At 36.8% G+C, this 21,492-nt stretch overlaps 1 protein-coding gene across 1 annotated transcript in view; it reads left to right on the top strand.

Moving 5' to 3' along the window:
* Nucleotides 1-17,962: 17,962 nt before the first annotated feature.
* Nucleotides 17,963-21,492, top strand: part of LOC113226704 (sodium channel protein Nach-like) — a 12,256-nt gene continuing 8,726 nt past the window's right edge. The window contains exon 1 of the mRNA XM_026459424.1: nt 17,963-18,068. The gene's annotated coding sequence lies outside the window, so the exon portion shown is untranslated. The remainder of the gene's footprint in view (nt 18,069-21,492) is intronic.

The raw sequence follows: 21,492 nt of genomic DNA, 5'->3' as shown, positions 1-21,492 counted from the left end.
GCGGTAGGGACTACTTTAGGAAACTATGGTCTAACGCTCGTAATAAATATGACCTGATACTGTACTTGCCAGAAATAATACCGTTAAGGGAGCTCGTAAACTGCAACAGAAATGGCTTTATGTAATAAGAACGAAAAAATCGTTTTGTAATTAAAATATTCAATTATTTTTTGTGAAATTACTCCTAGTGGAGTTTGTTATAATTATTAATCCTTCGATCCGGCTGGCTTCGAACCAGCGTCTTCTAGCAAACCGTGCTGGACTTTATGCCAACTAAGCCACGAAAGTACTCCTCTAGTTTGTTATAATTATTAATGCAAAGATACTTAGAAAATATTCCTTAATTCGTAAAAGTCGTTTTGTGTTTCGCGTCGGTGATCTGAGGGGAAACGAAACGATTGTTTCGCTCTTGTTGTTGTATAGACGTAAATGTTTTTCTCGCCGGTTTAAGCCGAAGACGCCTTGTAAAGAGTGGTGACACCTTAAGTGTGTACTTACTTGCTATTCTGAGCAAATTGCTAGTCTCCTATCACCCGGACTTTCAGCCGCATTTTTAAGTAGATTAATACCTATATTCTTACCATTGTGTAGTTATTTGTACCACTAGTCATTCTTTAAGCTGATGCTTTTTATACTTACTTAAAAGTGATTAAAATTGACCAATGTAAATAAAATAATCAAATAACAGACAATTACTTATTGGACACAATTTTTTTGTAAATATCTACATAATTTTAATAGCAACTCCTATTTAAAAACTGAATTCATAACACTATTTTGGGCTTGGCTGTAGTTGGGTAAAAATATTTACGCTCGGTTATTCATGTATAAAAATCCCACGACACTGGTGGACGGGTTCATAACCAGTTGACTTGTTTATCGATTTTTGCTAAACATTTTAATAATATTTAAGTTTAAGAGTCTATACAACCTCAGCCCGAATTCAATTTTTTCCCGTACTAATACGGTTCATTTTGCTTGGATCGAGCGGCAGGGAAGGTTTTCTTGTAAGATTTCGAGGTAAGTTAGTATTTTTTTTCTATCGTGAAAGTTTCTAGGAATCGTGTTCTCACGCCGCATAGTAATCGGTGTATATCCTCAATTATACTATATATTTTTTCCAAATTGATTGCTTCAGCAATTTCTCTGTTATGCGGAATCAACCAAAGTCATTTGAGGTAGTATAGACTTTTAAGGGATTTCGCCTTTCATTATTAAATATGAAAATAGCTATATACTAAAAACATACTACATAGGTAAACTCAACCCGTAAAGCCAAAATTTAAATTATTACCATTGACTTACAAATAAATGGACGACGGGTCTAATACAAAAACCACGAAAAAAATGTCCCAAGTCAACCTATTCGAAATTTAAATTGTAATGTCATCGCAGTATCGCGCTGTCAGTAGAACAAATGAAGACTAAAGCGGAGTGTCGCGCTCTGTATACGATTTTAGCGCCTTACAAGTGCGGACACTTTTTAGCGCGGACCCGACGTCAATATAATTGTAAGTCAATGATTATTACGTATTTATTTTGTAATTTTTATAGCAAGTGTTATAGCATACTACTAAGTATACAGTATTTATTTATTATGAATACGAGCAATATTGTTTAAGAACAAAAATTTGTGATGTTCCGTACATTTTGGTTGAGTAGGAAAATGTCTAGTAATGGGCCTATTTTTACACGGCACCGGTCTATTCTCGTTTGAAACGATTACTTAAAAGACGCGTGATGCGAATGAAGCTTCATACTTGACATTGTCTTTTACTTTGGTCGTGTATAAAGAAAGATAATACGTGTGGCGCACAATAAGTTTCCGGAATGAATCTCTGAAACATATTTTTCATAGTCTTCGACAGCCTCTTCAGGTGATGAAAATCGTTGACCGCGTAACTGGTTCTTAATTTTTGGAAATAAATAAAAGTCACATTGCACCAAGTGACGCGATCCGTTTTTTGAGCCTCAGTTGTATTTGACTCATGCCTATGCCTAAAGATGCCTGAGTCTCATGGTATGTCACATGATTGTCTGTTTTGATCATACGGCGCACAGCATCGATGTTTTGTTGTTCACAGCAGTGGACGGGCGACCATCACGAAATTCGTCACTGAGATTCACACGACCGCGTTTGAATTCTGCAAACTTCCTATAAATAGTCGTCTTGCATGGTGCTTCATCGCCAAAAGCAGTTTGAAGCCGAGCGAAGCTCCGCTGAGCTATTCATTTACACTTAAAGTCGTAGTAAATATTACTAACGAAAATTTTCACAATTTAAATCCTTGGTGGTGTAGACAACCAATTTCTAAAATGACGCCACAATGTAAAAACAAGTGACAGATGAAACAAACTGTATTCTACAGCCAAAGAGTTCCATTTTCAAATGTTGTAATTACTTTTTAAATATTGTTTATGTAAGTGGCCAGTTCCGGAAACTTATGGTGCCTATGTAAAGTAAACAAAAAATATGCCTTTTTACACTGTTTTATATTCAACTCGATTCCCCCCACATTACGAGCCTATCAAACTAGTAGTTCAGTAGTAGTAGAGCTCCTTGTTTTCACAGTTTGTGCAGGGAAGTACTAACTTTCGTTATCTATTTCTGCCGCAAGACAATGCTATGACCATTACTGCGTTCAGTTTTCAAGGATAAGTAAGAGTGCTGGTGAAATTACAGGCACATGGGACTTGTCAACTTATGTCTCAGGGTGACGAGGTCAGTGGCAGTGCCCTTCAGATGTTTGCGAGTTAATAAAGCTCGAGTGGCACACAGCACGAAAATATTGTTTTCGCCACGCCCAAGGTCATATCATAATGTAAATTACAGCTTCATTGTTTTCTATCACATCAGTCAATCTTTTTTCGCGTATACCTGTTCCAATTTCATTCTACTTCATAGGACTACTATCATTTTTTATATATGCAAGTTTAGTCGAAATTTCATAACCTCGAAAGTAATTTTAAGAAGAAAATGTTTTTTCTTTTAAACTTAACCGATCCTAATCGTGTCTTTGCGATAAACATTCAACATATCCTGAAAGAACTTCGTTTCGTTATAATTCGGTTTTCGGTGTAATGAAAATTCGAAGAACGTTACATCGGACGTAAAAATTTTCGACTTTGTGATAGGTTACCACCATCGCTTCATGCCCCCTTATACCTTTAGTACAAGTGGCGGGTATTTATTCTAATTCAGTTACTGCTTCATCATACTCTATCTTCAGGCTGTCTAGACAAGAAATACTATATCTAAGCTAGTAACAAACATTGTGCAAACTTACCAACTGTAGTGCCGACCTATTCACTTCCAGCAGACGCCTGATATCTCATCTTCAGAATTTATGACGCTTCCTTACTCTTCTATCATAACCAACTAAATTTATTAATGCAAACATTACAAAACTTGTACTAAATCGGGACATAATTCGCGACAATTACGAGATGAATGTGACAACACTACACTTCGAGAGACGTGTAAGCATTAATGAGCGGAACAGGCTGAAGTTGCATTACTTGTCTTGTTACACTATGGCTCGAAGATCATTCTCGGAAGCTGGTAACCCCCGTAATCATAGGGAAAGCTAACGTTTGTTTCTTAATAGGAAATGAAACTATTTTTTGGATTTAAATAGTGTAAATTTGTTTTTTTTTTTCAAACAAACCAACGTTTCGGGCCTTTTGCAGTTCCCATGGTCACGGTTGACTCTCCTACTTGCCTACATCTCTATACGTGATTTAAATCCTAAAAATAATTTCATTTCCTGTGTGTAACAATCGCGAAACCTAAGAACTCGATATTTGTTCGTATTCATAAGTAGAATCACATCATAATTAGTATTACTCCCTAAAAATCCCGTAGACTTTTCGGAGTTACTTTGTATATTCATGTTATTTGCAACTTCTCCAATTATAGTTATATTTTAGTCAATTTGATATTTGTGCATTGTTCGAAGCTAGCAAATTTTGTACTTTGAGTACAGTTATCGTTATAGTGATGTAAACGGTCAAACTAGCCAAAAATATAAGGCAATTAGGTTTATACATTCAGAGTGCTCAATAATGGCTCAATATATTAAATATAAAATAAGATTACGCTTCGTTGTCGCTATTCCACATCAAATTATGAACTCTTTTGCTTCGCACTAGGGAAACCCTGTATCGTGAGTGACATGGACTCACACATAGAGAGAAATAAATGTATATTTCTCCCGGCCCGGGAATCGAACCCGCGACCTCTACGTGACCGACCAGGATGGTGACCACTCGGCCACAAAGGCGAAGGCGGTTTAGTTAAATAAATCCAAGGTGTAATTATCATGAGTTTTCAGTTTCAACGCTCACCAAAAATACAAAATAAACAAAAATGACTTGATATGCAAAACAATAAAAAAGGCATTATGTTAATTATAAACAAACATTTGTAAATCGGCAATACAGGCCGATGAAGTACATGAAACTCTTTGGCTGATATGAACACCTCAAAAATAACAAACACCGCACATCAGAGCAAAAACAATTTTGTAGATTAATTTTTGTCGAAGAAGCAACTATTTGGCACTCCTGAACGTATAGACAAAATTGGTTACAACACGTCCACATGTTGTAACCATTGTGTAAAAATTGTGTTATTTTATCCAAAAAATTAATAGACGTGTCTCAGAAACCCAAGGGCCGGCTACCTTGCTAACGCATTAGTATAGCCATACAAAAGGGGAACGCTGCCAGTGTCTTGGGCACCTTGCTGCGGGGACCCAATTTTATTCATATGATTTAATCCTAGTTACCTGTACATTTCAACTTATTGTCTAATAAAAATTAGTAATTGTGTTTATGTTATAGTGAATAAATATGTATAACCAAACTAACAAGATACGGATAGTTTGACCGTTAAGATCATTTTGATCGCTTTGGGAATAGAAAAATTGTACTTAAACAAATTGATCATTATGTTCAACTATGTTTACAGTTGAATTACACCAAGCTTTTTGTGAATGTTGTAAGGAATTTTTCATATATTGTAACAAGAAAATTTTTATTAAAAATTCTCAATAAAACTCCATTTATACATTTTTCCTAAACGATATTTTATTTCGGACATATCGACACTTGCACTGGAAAGGTAAAACGTCTAAAGCGCATTTGGAAAATATTGCAGTAGAGCGATTTGAAATATTTTTTTTAAGAAAAGATATCCTAACTTTTATGTGTTAAGCAATGGAAGCATGAGTATTTGAAAATCTACTGGAACCAAGCAGTGGGGTCAACAGTCCTAAACGTTATTAGGTACAATTTCACTCGTATTGAGTATTTAAATCACAATGACATCAATGCATTTGATAAATATGATGGCGACCTATATTTTTCAAATGTCAGTGCGGCCAGTATCTTTACAACTGAAGTGGGGACAACAATATTCACAAATCCTAATGGATCCACTTGTGTTAAACAATGGAACCATGCGTATTTGAAAATCCTACTCTACCCACTAGTGAAACTAAGCAGTGAGGCCAACAGTCCTAAACGAATTTTATTTATTTAAACGGCATCGAAATGTCGATAGGTATTTTTTTTTTCCTAGTTTGAATTTGTATTTTGGGCAACTGAAGGGGAATCGACGATAGACTGTAGTGAGGTGAGCTGCGCAACCTTAAGAATACTACCTCAGTTCGAATAAAAATTTTTCCCTTAGGGTAAACTGGGTACGGTTGAAACAGAGCCAATATCTCAGGCATGTTCGCAGCGGCTCACGTCTACTGTTTTTACTCGACCATGCGCAAACGCGCATTGGCACTGGTGAGTAGGGTACGGGTCAGCCCCAGCACCATCATGCGCATGATTGCGGACAGGTTCGACTGTCCATATATATATGAACCAAGCTTGTCGCCTGCATGTTGTTTCAAACACTTAGTTCATAAGTTAAATAATTTTATAATGATAGTTTGTGTTTTGTAATATTTTGTAAATTTTAATTTACATTATTATTACCTGCATTAAATTTCAGGTAATAATAATGTAATGTGTAGTGAATGTATTGTCTATAATATGGGTTTTTGCTGCCCGAAATAAATGATTTTTTTTATTTTTTTATTTATTTTTTTATTTTTTTATTTTTTATCTTTCGAATCATATGAGATAAGGTGAGAGGTCCAAGGGGCGAAAGAAGCGGACAACAAGTCCCAACACAAATCACAATGGTGCGTCGCTCAACGCTCGTTGCAATGTTTTGAATGTTTATAGGAAGCCCTATTGTGTTTTGAAAATCAAAAGTAAGTATTTTTGTGCAGAACTCCAGTTATTATGATTATTATTGTAGTCTGACTATTGTGTGTATTTTTGTGTTAGAAATCAAGCTTGTAGAATAGGGTAGCTTGGTTAGTTTTAATGTGTCATTATTGCAACTCTTACTAGAAACAATTTTGTACCTAAAAGAGAGATTAGGGACGGTTTTTTTGGGTACGATTGAAACAACATATTTATTTGATTTTCTTGTTCTCTAGATGCTTTCAGAAGACTTCGAGGGCGCAAGTCGACGTATCGAGGTATAAAGACGCCTACGAGGAAGTAAATGCACGAGATTTGTTGTTTGTTGCAAAGAAGTATAGATATATAAAAGCGAGATGCATCTAGCATCTGGCATCAAATAGACCAAATTCCAAAAATACAACAGGCGCAGAGGCTGTTCCTATAAGGAATACTGGGGGCTACTCTCGATCTCCATCCGACATCCGTCCGAAACAATTACTGTCAAATAAGTAATATTAGACAAAATTAAAAGACAAGTATCCAGTATGAAGCTTCATTCACATTACGCGTCTTTTCATTGGGTCAAGTAATGCTTATTTGGCAATACATCCCCTGACACATCTGATGATGAAACTACTCCACTATCACCTTCTCTCTTAATTAATAAACCACCAGTAGAGACGGTAGCTCAACAATAGGCTTATCAATATTCACCAGTCCCGAGAGCTGAACAGGAAAAGTCCGTTGTCCGGGAACTTTGAATACACTACCCAGACGTCATCGCAGCAGTATACATCAAACTTCGCCTAAACCCTTCTACATGTGCTCAAACAATTCCTTCTCGCACTGCTTTTGTATTTACGCCGAAAGCTATACGACCATTCCCGAAAGCTCCCGGAAAAAAGCAAATAGAAGGCGGAAAACCAGAAAGTCTACAATTTACACTGATAATCCAGAGAAAGAAGAGATAAGAGAGGACATATGAATGAGACAGAAACAGAGGGACAGAGACATGAAAATAGATTGAAAGGGACACAAGCAAAGACAATGTTTGATTGTTTAAATTTGATCGTGTATACGATATGATAGTTATTTTTAACACACCGAGTGCTAAAATATCACTGTCCAGTGATAGATAGAATCATGCTGTCCGACCCAGTCTACCGACAGTTTACTGAATCGGTTCAATTGCGCGGGTCGAGCGGTATCGACGCTGGCTTTACTGATTTAATTGATTTTTTTACAAACAAAATGAAGGTCATTTTTTTATACATGACAGGTAGATGACCCCATTCCACCCGATGGAAAATGGAATCCAAACGTAAAGGAACTTAGTGCAGTGTTGATACAATCAGCAATATTAAATATGTATATCGTATACTATACGTGTTCTACTTAGTTCAGTTGATATATTAAAAAAGCATTGATATATGTAAAGCACCTTTTGAATACGGCGGTTTTCTTGTAAAATTTCGAGGTATGTGTTTTTTATCTTCAAAATTTTTAGGAATCATGACCGTATTTATTATTAATAGGGATTTAAATATGAAATTGCCGATTTATTTTACTGGCCACTTTAAATTAAAATGAAACCTGTATGGTGTCCGATTTCAGAGTGAAACGTTTTTCACACGAAAAGTAAAACATGCTTAACTTAAAAAACATGATATTTGATTGTTCGACTTTCAATTGTTTTTACATTCAGCTTTTAACGTGAAGATGGATACAGCGAAAATCTGAGTACCTAATTTTCGAATACGAATTTCCACATGGAGTTAACGTAGCAGAAACTGACAATGCTGTATTTGGAGAGGATACGGCATACGCAAATACGGCACACGCCGGCAATACGGCAAATTACGACTTGAAGAAAGAACCACGAGGAAGACCAGTCACAAATGTAAATAACGTTGAATTGAAGGTAATGATGGAAGCCGATTCGTATCAAACTACCACGAAACGTCATGGTTTATTGTTAGCATACCCACAATATGACATAAATATGGCGTTTGAATAATGACGACGGAACTCGCAGCAAAACAGCTTCACCGTTATTGCTCTATGATAACGCAACACCTCACACTGCTTGAGAAACAGTTTTACTACTACAAGACCTGCAGATATAAATTATCCATCATCCTAGATATTGGTCGGACCTCGCCCCGACCGACTACCATTTTTTCCCGCAATTTGATTTTTTTTTGTATGGAAATAAAATTCCCAGGAAGCAGTACAAAAATCCCTTCACACAGTTGTGGAGTCCAGGTCCCCAGAGTTCTATCGCAGAGGTTTAAATGACCTTCCGATTACATGGCAGAAATGTATAGACAACAAGGGAAAAAACTTTGATTAAACAAATATATTTAATCTTAAAAAAAATTGTTTTAATTTTTCAGTGCGAAACGGCAATTTCATACTTTAACCCCTAATATTAGGGTGGCTTCATTCGGGGTATATGCAACCCCTCATCATTGTGACCATCAGTTAATCTTATGATCCACAATTATGAACCACAGTGTCCTGTTAAGGCTCTAGTGAGCATTCTGATACCATTCCTGTCCAATGACTGAGCTTCTCTAAAGTGTTTGGGACTGTAGGCTAAGCTATCAGGGCTTTTGAATGCTCAAGACTCTGTTGCCACACTTCTTGGGAGACGTGTGTGCTCTCGTTCAGCAGAGTGAGCTTTGCCAGGCTGTATGTTATCCATATAAAGGGTTCGGGTCCAATAAAGGTTTCCCTAGCACAAACCTTTGCCAGTTCGTCTGCTACCTCATTTCCCTCGACGTCAGAGTGAAACGACGTCAAACCTTAAGCAAACAATTCAATGGTCAATATTAACAAGCGAATCAGATGCCCCTCCTATAAAAAAAAATAGAGCAACAATTAAAACAAAGGTCAAGCACGATAGTTTTCAAATTATTTATTAATAAATACCTAGTTAAATCTACCGTTGCATGTTGATTTGCTCCATATCTAGGGGTTAATTACAATAATTTTAATTACTATTTTATTTTACAAAATTATTGGCGAAATGGAATTAATTTATTATACAGAGTGGAAAAAATCAATGGAACTTTTTATGATAAAATAAGTGCGCAATTGATCTCCATCTCCTCTGCTAGCGCGATGACGTCGATGATGGAGCATGCAAACTTAAATAATGCCTATTCATTCTCGCCTTGAAATAATAGTTATATTGTTCAGGGAGTAAGTCTGCAGGTAATAGGTTCCTCTTAGCTTAAGGTAGGTGATTATACACAAAAGAAAATATTTTTGATATTTATTTTTAGCATTACCTGAGCCGGTATTTTATTGTAGTTATCGATAGGACTAATTATTGGGGAAAATGTCTCCTATAAACATTCGGTCTTATAATTAAGAATGTTCATGAAATCTTATTAAAACATAACGACACTAATTAACATTGCTTAGGTTGAATTACTGTTTATTTTTGACATGCATTGACTTTTTTCACCCTGTATTTTATCATACCTGAACTCCACGTAAAGAACATTCTCAGTCTATTGTGAATACTGTCATTGCATCCTTTACTATTTTCATAAGTAGTCAATACACTTATTTAATTCGAAATGAAGGGCAGTTTCAGCAAATTATTGCGTAAATTTTGTTTAGAAGGAACTATATTAGGACTGAAGTGCTTTTATTCGTACTCTGATTGCTTTTCAAGGTACGTATTATTTTTTAATAAAAGCAGAAGTTACCCTTGTTTCAACGTATCTACGTTGTCTCAGAATATTTGAATGAGGAGAACATGTTGGCTTTTATTTTATGTACCAGAATGTGTGTTTGGACGCCTGGCAAGTTAGTGTTAAGTGGTCAGTATAAAACATTAATAGAAATTAATTGTAACTCATGTTTCAGATTGTTCTGGGCAGCATTTATAATCTTTATAACACAATTCGCTTGCGTAATAATGAACAATCTCTACAACCGTTTTGAGAGCGCCCCAACGCGAATAACGATTGAGAATCCGAACGCAAACCTGGAGGGTCTGCCTCTACCAGCGATTACTCTCTGTACTCCTAACCAACTCACATTGAGTGCTTTAAAACATTTCGAGAAGACTTTAGTGTATGTAATTTATACTTTTACCGAAAAAACTCCAAAATTTTATTTTTTTAATTTCTTGTAAATACAAAAAACTTGTTTAGCCGGTCGCCATCTTCGCTTAGTCGAAGTCAAAGTTCGTTTTTAAAATCCCAGCCTCACGGTAGTTGTTCTTGTTTTTTTATTATTTAAATCATCAGCTTTAATATGTAAGTAAAAATTAAACGTATGTAAAAACTGTAACTATCAAAAGCCGCCATTTTCGTGTTATCTCTCTGGTTGTTCTTGTTCGTAATCGCGATTTCTCGTTCAGTTATAGTTCTTTTCAATTTTAACGATACTAAGTTGTTTACATTACAACTTAGAACGGGGATTGTAACTCAAACTAAAGCTTTTGAGTTTATTGAATATCATGATACCATGATATTAATTTTGTTTTTAGAGAAATTACTCCACTTATATTATAATGATCTATGAATGATGATGAACACAATTCCTCCGATTTGACAGAACTCGTCGTCGTACAAAATATCGGCGGGCGATCGCTCAGCCAACTGAGCTACAGCTACAGAGAAAAAAATGGGAAGAAATACGGTCTTCAAAATTCCAGAAAAAACGAGAGTTTCGAGACTATTTCAAGAATACGTATATGAATACGTACATCTGTTAATTGTAGATTAAGCATTTAAGCAGCCAAGTTAGAAAATCTCAAAAACTGATATTTCGAGACGAAGGTTTCCGGGGTCAAAGTTCTATTTCGTACCCTTTATTAGAGTTATAATAGAGTTATAAAATACTTATCGTGACTATTTTTTTCCCTCAGAGCGGGACGCCAGCAAATTTATTACTGTTTTAAAACTAAAACACGTGTTTATAATGGTTACTAAATGTTTAATTATTAAAAAAAACTAAATAAGAACTATTAATGTTAAATGATCGAAAATTTAAAAAAAGAACTAATCTTGAGTAGTCTGCAGGGTTGGCTTTGTATATTTTTCGCTTTCGCGCCATTAAAAATTCAATGAAAGAAAGAAAGAAAACTGCTTCTTACACAAGCACAGACACGCATATAGAAAAAACAACAGAGGAACAGTAATCATAATAATAACATGTCAAAATTAATCTTTTAGGCGCTCGGAGAGGCGAGAATCTCAATAAATAATGATATAAAAATAACAATAAAAAAAATTAAAACAATTGATACTGATTACTGAATTAAAACAATCGATAAAGTAGTACCTAATTCACAGTCATGCGTGTCGCGCCTGGTGCAATCGGGACTTGCTCAGCTTTAGCTACAAACGGCTTTTTTTAAACCGTTTAGTCGCGGTGATTTTCAGCAAGCCCGGGGCGAGTGAGCCACTGACAACAATACAGAACTCAACAATAAATAAATAAACAGATAAGAAAACCGACATAATAGGTAGTGTACATACAACTACATGAGAAATAATTATGATATGTAAATAACAGTATATCAATAAAATAAACTTAAACTCTAATATTTTTATACAAATTGGATAATATATGAAATGTATAGGTAATTTTGTGAATTGTCATGTCCACTCGGTCGGGAGCTCGAGGCGATGTGCGAGGAGAGGTGACTTTCGAACAGGCAACAACCTGTTTGGTTGCGCAACTGCGCTGCTCATATCTTTTCTTTCCTTATCTCCTATACATATACCCAAACTGAAATGTTACGTGTCCTGTTTTGCAAAAGCGCGACGTATGGTCACGTTAAGAACGCATAACAATTAAAAAATGTCAGATGCCCTTTCAACTAACGGCGACAGTGCATCTTTATACTAAATATCTATGTATTTCTTGTAATAGTAGTAGTAGTACATACCTGTTAACCAGGCTGGTGATGTTGCCGTGGTGGTCAAAGCGGGACGTAAGCCACGTTAGTCATACTCCTTTAAATATATATTGTACAACCTTTTTGTAGAGTCAAAAAAAGAAGAGCACAGACAAATAATAAACAGTACTCTTACACACTACAACACCGCATTAGATGTCTATTGTGCCCAAAAAGGAAAATTCGTAGTACACTCTTGCCTTCGTAATGATCACAAGCTGAGCTCGTTGCGTTTTGTGAGTGCATTTCCGTAAGAGGAAAAGACTTAGAGAGTAGAATAGAGGTATAGCTATTCAATAGGTTGCAGCAACTAACATTAATAATGAACTGTTTCAGCGATGGCAACCACTCTATAGACCTGGAAGCAGTGATTCCGCAGCTCCTCTCATCCTACATGCTTACAGAAATGGATCCGGGCTCACTGGCGCACTTGCATGACTTAATTGAACTCAATCGATATGACGTAAGGATCTAGTTAAAGTATACTTTAGAGCGGTTACACACGGCGATATCGGGTCACCTATCAGAAATCCGAAATAATATTTTCCAGAAAAAACGTTTTTCATAACCTCGAAAGTAATTTTGAGAGGAAAATGTATTTTCTTTTAAACCTAATTTAATCTAAGCTAACCAAACCTAATCGTGTCTTTGCTATAAACATCCAACATATCCTGAAAGAACTACGGTTTCGTTATAATTCGGTTTTCGGAGTAACGAAAATTCGAACAAACATTATTTCGGAAAAAATAAATTCGAGTTTGTGATAGGTTACCAGTTAATCTTGGACCTTTACAAGCACGCGCGACTTTAAGCAGCGATGCAAACGCGCGATTGCATCGCTACATTTGCATCGATGCAATCGGCTATAAATTGCAAGTCATCATCATAATTTCAGCCAAAAAACGTTCACTGCTGAACATAGACCTTCCCCAAAGAATGCCACAACAATCTGTCCTGCGCCGCTTGCATCCAGCGGATTCCCGCAGCTTTCACCAGATCATCAGTCCACCTTGTGGGTGGTCTGCCCACGCTGCGTTTACCGGTACGCGGTCGCCACTCGAAAACTCTTCGGCCCCATCGGCCATCTGTTCTACGAGCAATGTGCCCTGCCCATTGCCACTTAAGGTTTGCAATTCTTAGGGCTATGTCGGTTACTCTGGTTCCCTTGCGGATATCCTCATTACTGATTCGATCTCGCAACGAAACTCCGCGCATAGCCCTTTCCAGTGCCCTTTAAGTGACCGTGAGCCTTCTTATGAGGCCCATAGTGAGCGACCACGTCTCAATGCCGTAGAAGACTTTTGTCGAAGACTTTTGTCTTGAGACACTGTGGTATTTTGGACAAGAAGATATGGCGTAATTTCCCGAACGCTACCCAGTCGGGTCGGATTCGATGATTGACCTCTTTCTCGAAGTTGGACCTACCTAACTGGATAATTTGTCCTAGGTATACATAATCGTCAACAACTTCGAGTGTAGAGTGTCCAATCTTCACGGGAGTTGGCCGTGGTTACATGGTTATTCGACATCCTATTCGTATTGTCCATGTTCATTTTAAGACCGACTCTTTCGGAGGCTCTATTGAGATCATCGAGCATTGTATTGAGGTCCTCCATGGTATCAAATCGCAAGTGTAGCGATGCAATAGCGCGATTCACGGACGCACGTTTGCATCGCTGCTAAATGTCGCCGTGTGTACCACTCTTATGAGGAATAATTCTACAGAGTATTACAAAAAATTTCGACCATATTTTATCTGCCAATTTTATTCTTAACCATGGACCAATAACTCTAGAGGACTGCTAATCGAGATACAAGAAAGGGTAGTTGGGTACTTAGTACCAATTGGTGACACCAGATGTCGCGACGAGAATCAAATAGCTATTTTTGTAACTATATCAATTTGTTTTACATTGACGAGCTGCAATTTATCAAAGCTCATCGAGTATATAACCAGAAATAGAGACGAAATAAGGGCCATTCATTCCTGATAACACATCAGTGATACATCACTTATAAATATCAAATCTCGTTTGCACTGAAATATAAACCAAAAATATTCTGTATTTATCCATAGACGGAGGCCTGGAGACCTATAGCACAGGGTATCCTAGTTTAGGCTCCAGCCTTCACAGACAACAAATGTTTTATTATCGAGTTCTTAGGTTTTCGCGATTGTTACACATAGGAAATGAAACTATTTTTCCGGATTTAAATCGCGTATATTTGTTTTTTCAAACAAAACGACGTTACGACGAAACAAACCGAAGACTGTACCACCTCAGTCAACCGTGACCATGGGACCTGTAAAGGGCCCGAAACGTCGGTTTGTTTGAAAAAACAAATATACGCGATTTAAATCCGGAAAAATAGTTTCATTTCCTAAATGTTTTATTACTTAAGAAAGTTTAATTATGGTTGAAATTGTGTGTGAAGGAAATAAATTTATTATTATTATTATATTATTATTATTATTATTTATTGTAATAAAGACAATATCTCTAACAATGGAGGCTGTTTCTTTCGGTGGTGTGGGGAAAATCAGCAAAACATCTAATTATAAAAGATAATCTCATCGATAATTAAATATTAAATATGTAATTTTGCAATTTTCATCCATTTGTAGCAAAACTCAAGTGTTAACTTGAGTTTTGCTACAAATGATCGATTTGAAGTGAAACTATCGACGACACCCGTCAATTGTTTCGAATTCGGGCTGGCCAATCGGAGCGCAGTTGTCACAGAAATGATATGGCAGAATAATTTTCAAACCAATTAATGACATTTCCTCTTTATTTAACCGACTTCAATAAAGGAGGAGGTTATCAATTCGACTGTATGTTCTTTTTTTGTATGTATGTTACGCGATAACTCCGGTATTTGTGAACCGATTTTCATGATTCTTTTTTTGTTGGAAAGGGGGACTACCAAAGTAGTCCCATTTCATTTTGAAGAAAATCATCCACCTCGAAGGGTGGCTGTGCACGCATGAAGATTCATTTTTATAAATAGCGCCTAACTTTAATTTAGGAGAAATTACTTTAATGGTTGATTTTGCTATTTCTCCAATTCAAGGCGTTCTTCTCTCTATATAATTCTGTGTAGTGAGAACCGATTTTTATTATCTCTAGTGTCAAGTCCTGTATAGTGGCGAAATAGGGGATATTACAATAAAACTTAGCAAATAGACGTAATTCCACGTACTTTTGAGGTCGGTTTTTTTAGTACTCTGTACTGAGATTATTCTCTTAGAGGATGGAAAAAAATAAAGGAAAGTCTAAACTATTTCTGGTTATATTACTCGATGTCAAAGCTACTTTATTTTCTGTTGATAACAAACAAATCAACTAGATGGCGCTAATAGTTTATTTTTGGTGAATTTATTATATTTTGTAAAGTCTTGGGTGGTGGTAGTAGAAGTTGTTGTTTATGGTATTAGTAATATAGTCCTATGAGGTTGTTAGTATTTTACAAATAACCTTATATAACATAATATTGTGTTAAGTTGTTATACTATGGTACACCCACGAAAATCAAGAAGCAAGAAAATTCTTACCCCTGCACGTTTAAAAAATGAAAAGGAAATGACATTTATCCCACTCAAAACCAGCTAACTGGGGTGTCTGAGCCATCAAATATATCTATTTCCCTGGTACTTAGGAACCCTGGACACCTGATAATATCATTCAAGGTCCGGAGAATGCAACTTATCATGTGCATTTCTAATTTCACAATCGATTGCAGCTCTTCAGTGGAAATTCTACCTACTTCTCGTCGTTCACATGTTTTACATTTGAAGCATTAAATAGTGTCATTGAGTCCGAGATTGTTTTGTTATCAGAATATTTTCTCTTTAGTTCACAGACATACTTTCAATGTTAACACAATCCTGTGAGGATTTTCTCAAACTATGTTTCTTCCGCAATGAGCGGGTGGATCGCTGTCGCGGCATATTCAACCCTATCCTCACTGCAAAGGGCATGTGCTGCACATTTAATAACCAGTACAAATTTATCAAACGGTCAGGGAGGTGAGTGTTTTAACCAACTTCAAAATAAATTAACTTAACACTTCAAAAGGGTTGTACTACGTGAGTGCGAATGCCGATTACGCGTATGACGATAGTGCGAAGACGATTGCGCGATAGTTTATTTGAGCGAATGGCCAGTTGCGCGAAAGTTTAAATGCGCGATAATTCATTAACGCGAATGGTCAATTCCGCGAAAGCTTGAATGCGCGATAGTTCATTTGCGCGAATGACGATAGCACGAAGACAGATTTGACTCCCATTGCTGCAGGATGTTGCAATTCCTTGCAATGCAAAGCTTTTATAATAAAGTATACGTTTACTTTTGTAAAAGTTTATTAGGTAGCTTGCAACAATTAACTTGCCTTCAGGGCTTTCGCAAATCTGTCTTCGTGCTATCGTCATTCGCGCAAAAGAAGTATCGCGCATTCAAGCTTTCGCGCAACTGACCATTCGCGCAAATGAACTATCGCGCATTTAAGCTTTCGCGTAACCGTCTTCGCACTATCGTCATTCGCGTAATCGGCATTCGCACTCACCCCTTCAAAATTGCGCTGGCAGATGCAAATATAACAGGACTTCGTTTTTTCTAAAGGCGCGCTGCGTCCGATCTGACGTCCGTTCGGTCCGAAACATTTACTGTCAAATATATAACACTCGATTAAATTAAAAGACGCATGATTACGTATTCATTATTAATAGAAAAGGTCCAAAAAGCTTTCCTTCGGTTTTTACACAAAAAAAATGTATGGCTACTGCCCGTTTCTGTCTCCGACGAAGTATGTATTGGGAATTCTTTAATATAATTCTCTTGAGAAGAGGCGGAACAACAACTTACTCGTCTCTGTTTGTCAGGTCTTACGCGGTGAGTCGGATCGTCCTTGTGAACTTGTGGGGCAACTAGTAAGGCTATTTGTCCCAGACATCCCTAGAATAATTCTTAGAGTGCGACGTCGTGAACTATTCGCTGTGCCTTTTGCGCGTACAGTATCGCATAGGAACTCGCTGCTGCTCCGTGTGCCCAGCACCAGAGTGTGATTTGCTTGCGTGGCGACGGGCTGCTGTACGCTGTGAATGTTTGAGATTTTGTGAAATTATGGATGCTAGGGAATCGAGTGTGAATTATAAGATATTTGTCATTTTTTTTATTGATGTTAATTTTATTTTATTTTTAATTCCTTTTTTATATCTTATTCTTATTATTTTCATCAATAAATAAATAAAATTAAATGATGCGAAATGCGAATGAAGCTTCATACTTGACATTGTTTTTTAATTTGGTCGGATATTACTTATTTGACAGTAATTGTCTCGGATGGATGTCAGACGTAGGACGGGACTAGGCACCCAATTCTGAATCTAAATTAGAGTTCTGTGATTTATTTAGACTTCTATGTTAATTCAGTAATTAAAATTGTACCTCTATAAACTTTGCTAAATATGTATAGTTTCTATTTTCACAAATTCTCATAATACACAGTTCAGTCTCTTCAACTTTTGACAGGTGTCACTGTCAAATGTGGAAAAATATCTTAGAGGATGGAAAAAAATAAAGGAAAATATACTTAAAATATTGTGAGATATTTATTTTTCTGAAAAATATGATTTTAAAAATGGAATTTTTCCATGACCCAACACTAATTATAGATCTTTGTACTCGTTTATTTCGGCTTTCAAAGACTAATGAAGCTTCGCACTCAGCCAGTAACTTTTGTGGCCTTTTTTATTTATAGAAACGAATACATCCACAACTTTGAGCCACACAAGGTGGAAAGCTCCGGGTTATGGAGCCCTTTAAGCGTCGTCTTGGACTTCAATCCTGAAGATGCCTTGGCACGCACTCTCATCTTTGGTGGTTCCACTAGGGTGATCTTTTTATCTTCAATTACATTGACCTACCAACAAACGACGGGGACGACCACGTTGGGTATAATACAAAAACCACAAACAAAATGTCCAGAGTCAACCTACATCATTGGCCAATGGTCAATGATCTTTAAATGCCTCCGTGGCCAAACGGTTACCATACTGGACTGCCACGCAAGAGGCCCCGGGTTCGATTCCCGTACCGAGAGACATTATTTATGTGGCTTATATTTATTTCTCTCGTGAGTTTGGTATAGTGTAATTTGTAGTCGTCTATGTGTGAGTCCATGGCACCCGCGATACAGGGTTTCCCTAGGGGCTATGACTGTTTAAAAATCTTTTTTTACAATACCAAGTAACGAGACGAAGAAGTCGTGGGCCTGGTGGTAAGCGACACGCCTGTTCATAACTGTTGCAGTGCCACTCAGAGTTAAAGCTCTGAGTGGCACTGCAAACATCGGAGGAGCACTGCCACTGCGCCCATCACCCTGAGACATAAGTTGACAAGTCCCATGTGCCTGTAATTTCACCAGCGCCCCTACCCTTCAAAACCGGAACGCAATAACGCTCACATCACTGCTTGGCGACAGAAATAGGTAAGGTGGCTCTACTCCTATTATAATAAACGTAGTAACAAGTAAAAAAAAAAAAAATTAAAACGTTTAAAATTTTAGTTGTAACGTCATTGCAGTACTACTTAATTATGCTATTGATGCACTTTTTGCGATTTGATGTCCTTTTGGTTCGGACACTTACATAAGCGCGGACCTGAGGTCCATTTGGTGGTAGGTCAATGACTTTAAAGAAAAAATTCGTTCATCGTTAATGGCGGTATGCACTCACTGCCTGTCTCATAGCAATACAGGCAAGATAGTATTATATATTATATTTGTAACAATAATTTCACATCTCTAGAAACTTAGAGAATACAAGCTCTAAAAGGATATTTGTTCGTATTACTAACAACATAAAATTACCAACAAAATAATTTGAAATTGCATAAAGTAATGCAGTGATTTTGCATTTACCTGACCATAGTCGAGTTTTGAAATTTGACTAGTCAGTCAGGTTAAAAGCCATTTACTCGATTCTAGTCGCAAAAAATTAGATTTAGTCAGTCCACCGTTCAAAAGATAGAAGGGTGTTTTACAGTGTTCACAGTAAAACACCCTTATAAGTTTTGAATGGCGGACCGACTATAATAGACTTGTGCCTGATCGGTCCTTAGTGGGACCGGTCCTAGTTCAATCGGTCAACTGAGCTAGGTCGGTTTTCTAGTTCATCAAGTTCCTTAGTTCGTTAGTTCGTCTTGTCCTTGCTCGGACATTGTACCAACACACCAAATTAGTAATTTTATTCACATGAACTACTATGAACTTTTAGTGTTACGAGGTCAATAGTACACTGTACTAAGTATTTAAAAATACAATTTGTATGGAATCGGCACTATTTAATTTTCCTTCATAATTTACAAGTTTAAAGACTGTCATTCTAACTAAATATCCTTTTTTTTACAAAACAAGAATTTTAGTTCGAATGGTGTGTTTAATAATCAATATTTAGGTTCAACTATTTCATATACTCGTACACGTAGGTTAATATTATGCATACAGATACCTATCACACCTACCAAATAAATATGAGCACTTACTTTTTTGCAAGCTTAGATATATACTTAAAGTAGATACGTATTAGAGACTTACAATGAGCTGGCAACGTTCAATCGTGCATCCCACTCGAACTTGTACTAAAAGCAGTGAAAGATCGCTATTTGTCCCGCTCACACCGTTCCTACTGAATAAAAGACAGGTGACCTATCAACGCAGACAGTTCCTTCCCAACAAGCACACAAGCTGCTTATATTATCTCTGTACAGTCTAAAAGTTATATATTAGCTGTTTAAGGGATGTACTATAGTACTTAAGTTCTTCAGTAGCATATTCAAATGTTAGCGGAGCTATTAGCTTTTTTTATATGGTATATGGTATATTCCCAAAGCTCTTATGACACTTTGAGGTTTTGTAGAGGGTTTTGAAGATAGAAGTGTTTGAACGGAGTTATTAGTTTCCTTTAAAACGCTTTAGGTGGTATATCGTATATTTCTAAAGCTTTTATAACACCTTGAGATTTTGTAGAGGGCTTTTGAAGTTAAAAGTGTTTGAATGGAGTTATTGGCTTCGTTTAAAACGCTGTAGGTGGTATTTAGTACGTTTCTAATGCCTGGAACTGTTAAATAGATTTTACTACAGCCTTTAATTGGATCGCTATATCTACAGCAGACAAATATATTTCTAAAGTAGCGCTTAGGCCGTTATGTTTAAGAATTCTACAGCAACTTTACTTCTAAAAACTTACAGTAGCACGTCAATACCACAATTGTAACAGCGGTTAAATCGGTAGAAGGGTGTTAGTAAACTCTGAAGGTTGTTGTAACAGAGACGCCATTACAGTTTTTAATACAATGATTTTTTAGGTAATTTATATGTTTTTTAATATCTTAAATATGTATAAAAACCGAATCAACTTCACTCTTTCTCACCCATGACTTTAAAGAAACTTCTAAAATATCTTATTGAAACTAAATTCAAACTTCACACACTCAAATTAAATGTACTTTTTACACAAAAAACTGCACAAGTAGAAGGCGCATAAAAAATTTAGCTAGAATATATGTATATGTTTACAATAAACTGGTAGTCGCGCTTTTATTTTGCATGTATTAAACGGAAAACTTATTTTATCAAAGTGTTGTCATTTTTTATTTGCAATCGTATCCTCCATCACTTTCCAGTCAGCAAGGTAACGGTCTTTATGAGCAATAACATGTGTTTTATTTATTTCCCCATAATATCGCTGCTCTATATCTAGTACAGCGCCGTAAATTCTAATTCAGAGGTACAGGTAGGCGCACATTACTACTCGTATAGCTCCTTTGTATTACTTAGGCGCACATTGGCCGCTCTCGTAGCACCTTTGTATTACTTACATGCACATTTACCGCGCATAGTAACCGCGCGCATCTTCTTTCTCTCTGCTTTGTATCTATTACTAACACACATTTACGACTGTTGTAGGACTCATAGCGTATAAATCGGTGACCATTTTGGAGATTCAGCGGCGCTGTAGTCGCTTATACGTCTACTGTAGAACTTATTACATAGGGACAAGGAGGTGACTGAAAAACAGCGCTGTCTGCGACAACAACGATTTCAGGCCGCACAAGCTGAGATACCGGGTCCGGGTCCGGGTCCGGGTCCGGCAGGTCGATTCAGAACGTTACGGTAACTCTGTTGTCGACCGATTCGATTAGATATCGTACAATTTCTTTTCGGGTCCGGGTCCGGGTTCGGGTTCATGTCCGTGTCCGCGTCCGCGTCCGTGTACGTGTACGTGTACGTGTACGTGTACGTGTACGTGTACGTGT

This window comes from Hyposmocoma kahamanoa, unplaced genomic scaffold (assembly GCF_003589595.1).
Source record: "Hyposmocoma kahamanoa isolate Upper Pololo Valley unplaced genomic scaffold, ASM358959v1 192, whole genome shotgun sequence".
Taxonomy (NCBI): Eukaryota; Metazoa; Arthropoda; class Insecta; order Lepidoptera; family Cosmopterigidae; genus Hyposmocoma; species Hyposmocoma kahamanoa.
This window is presented reverse-complemented; position numbering and strand designations above follow the sequence as displayed.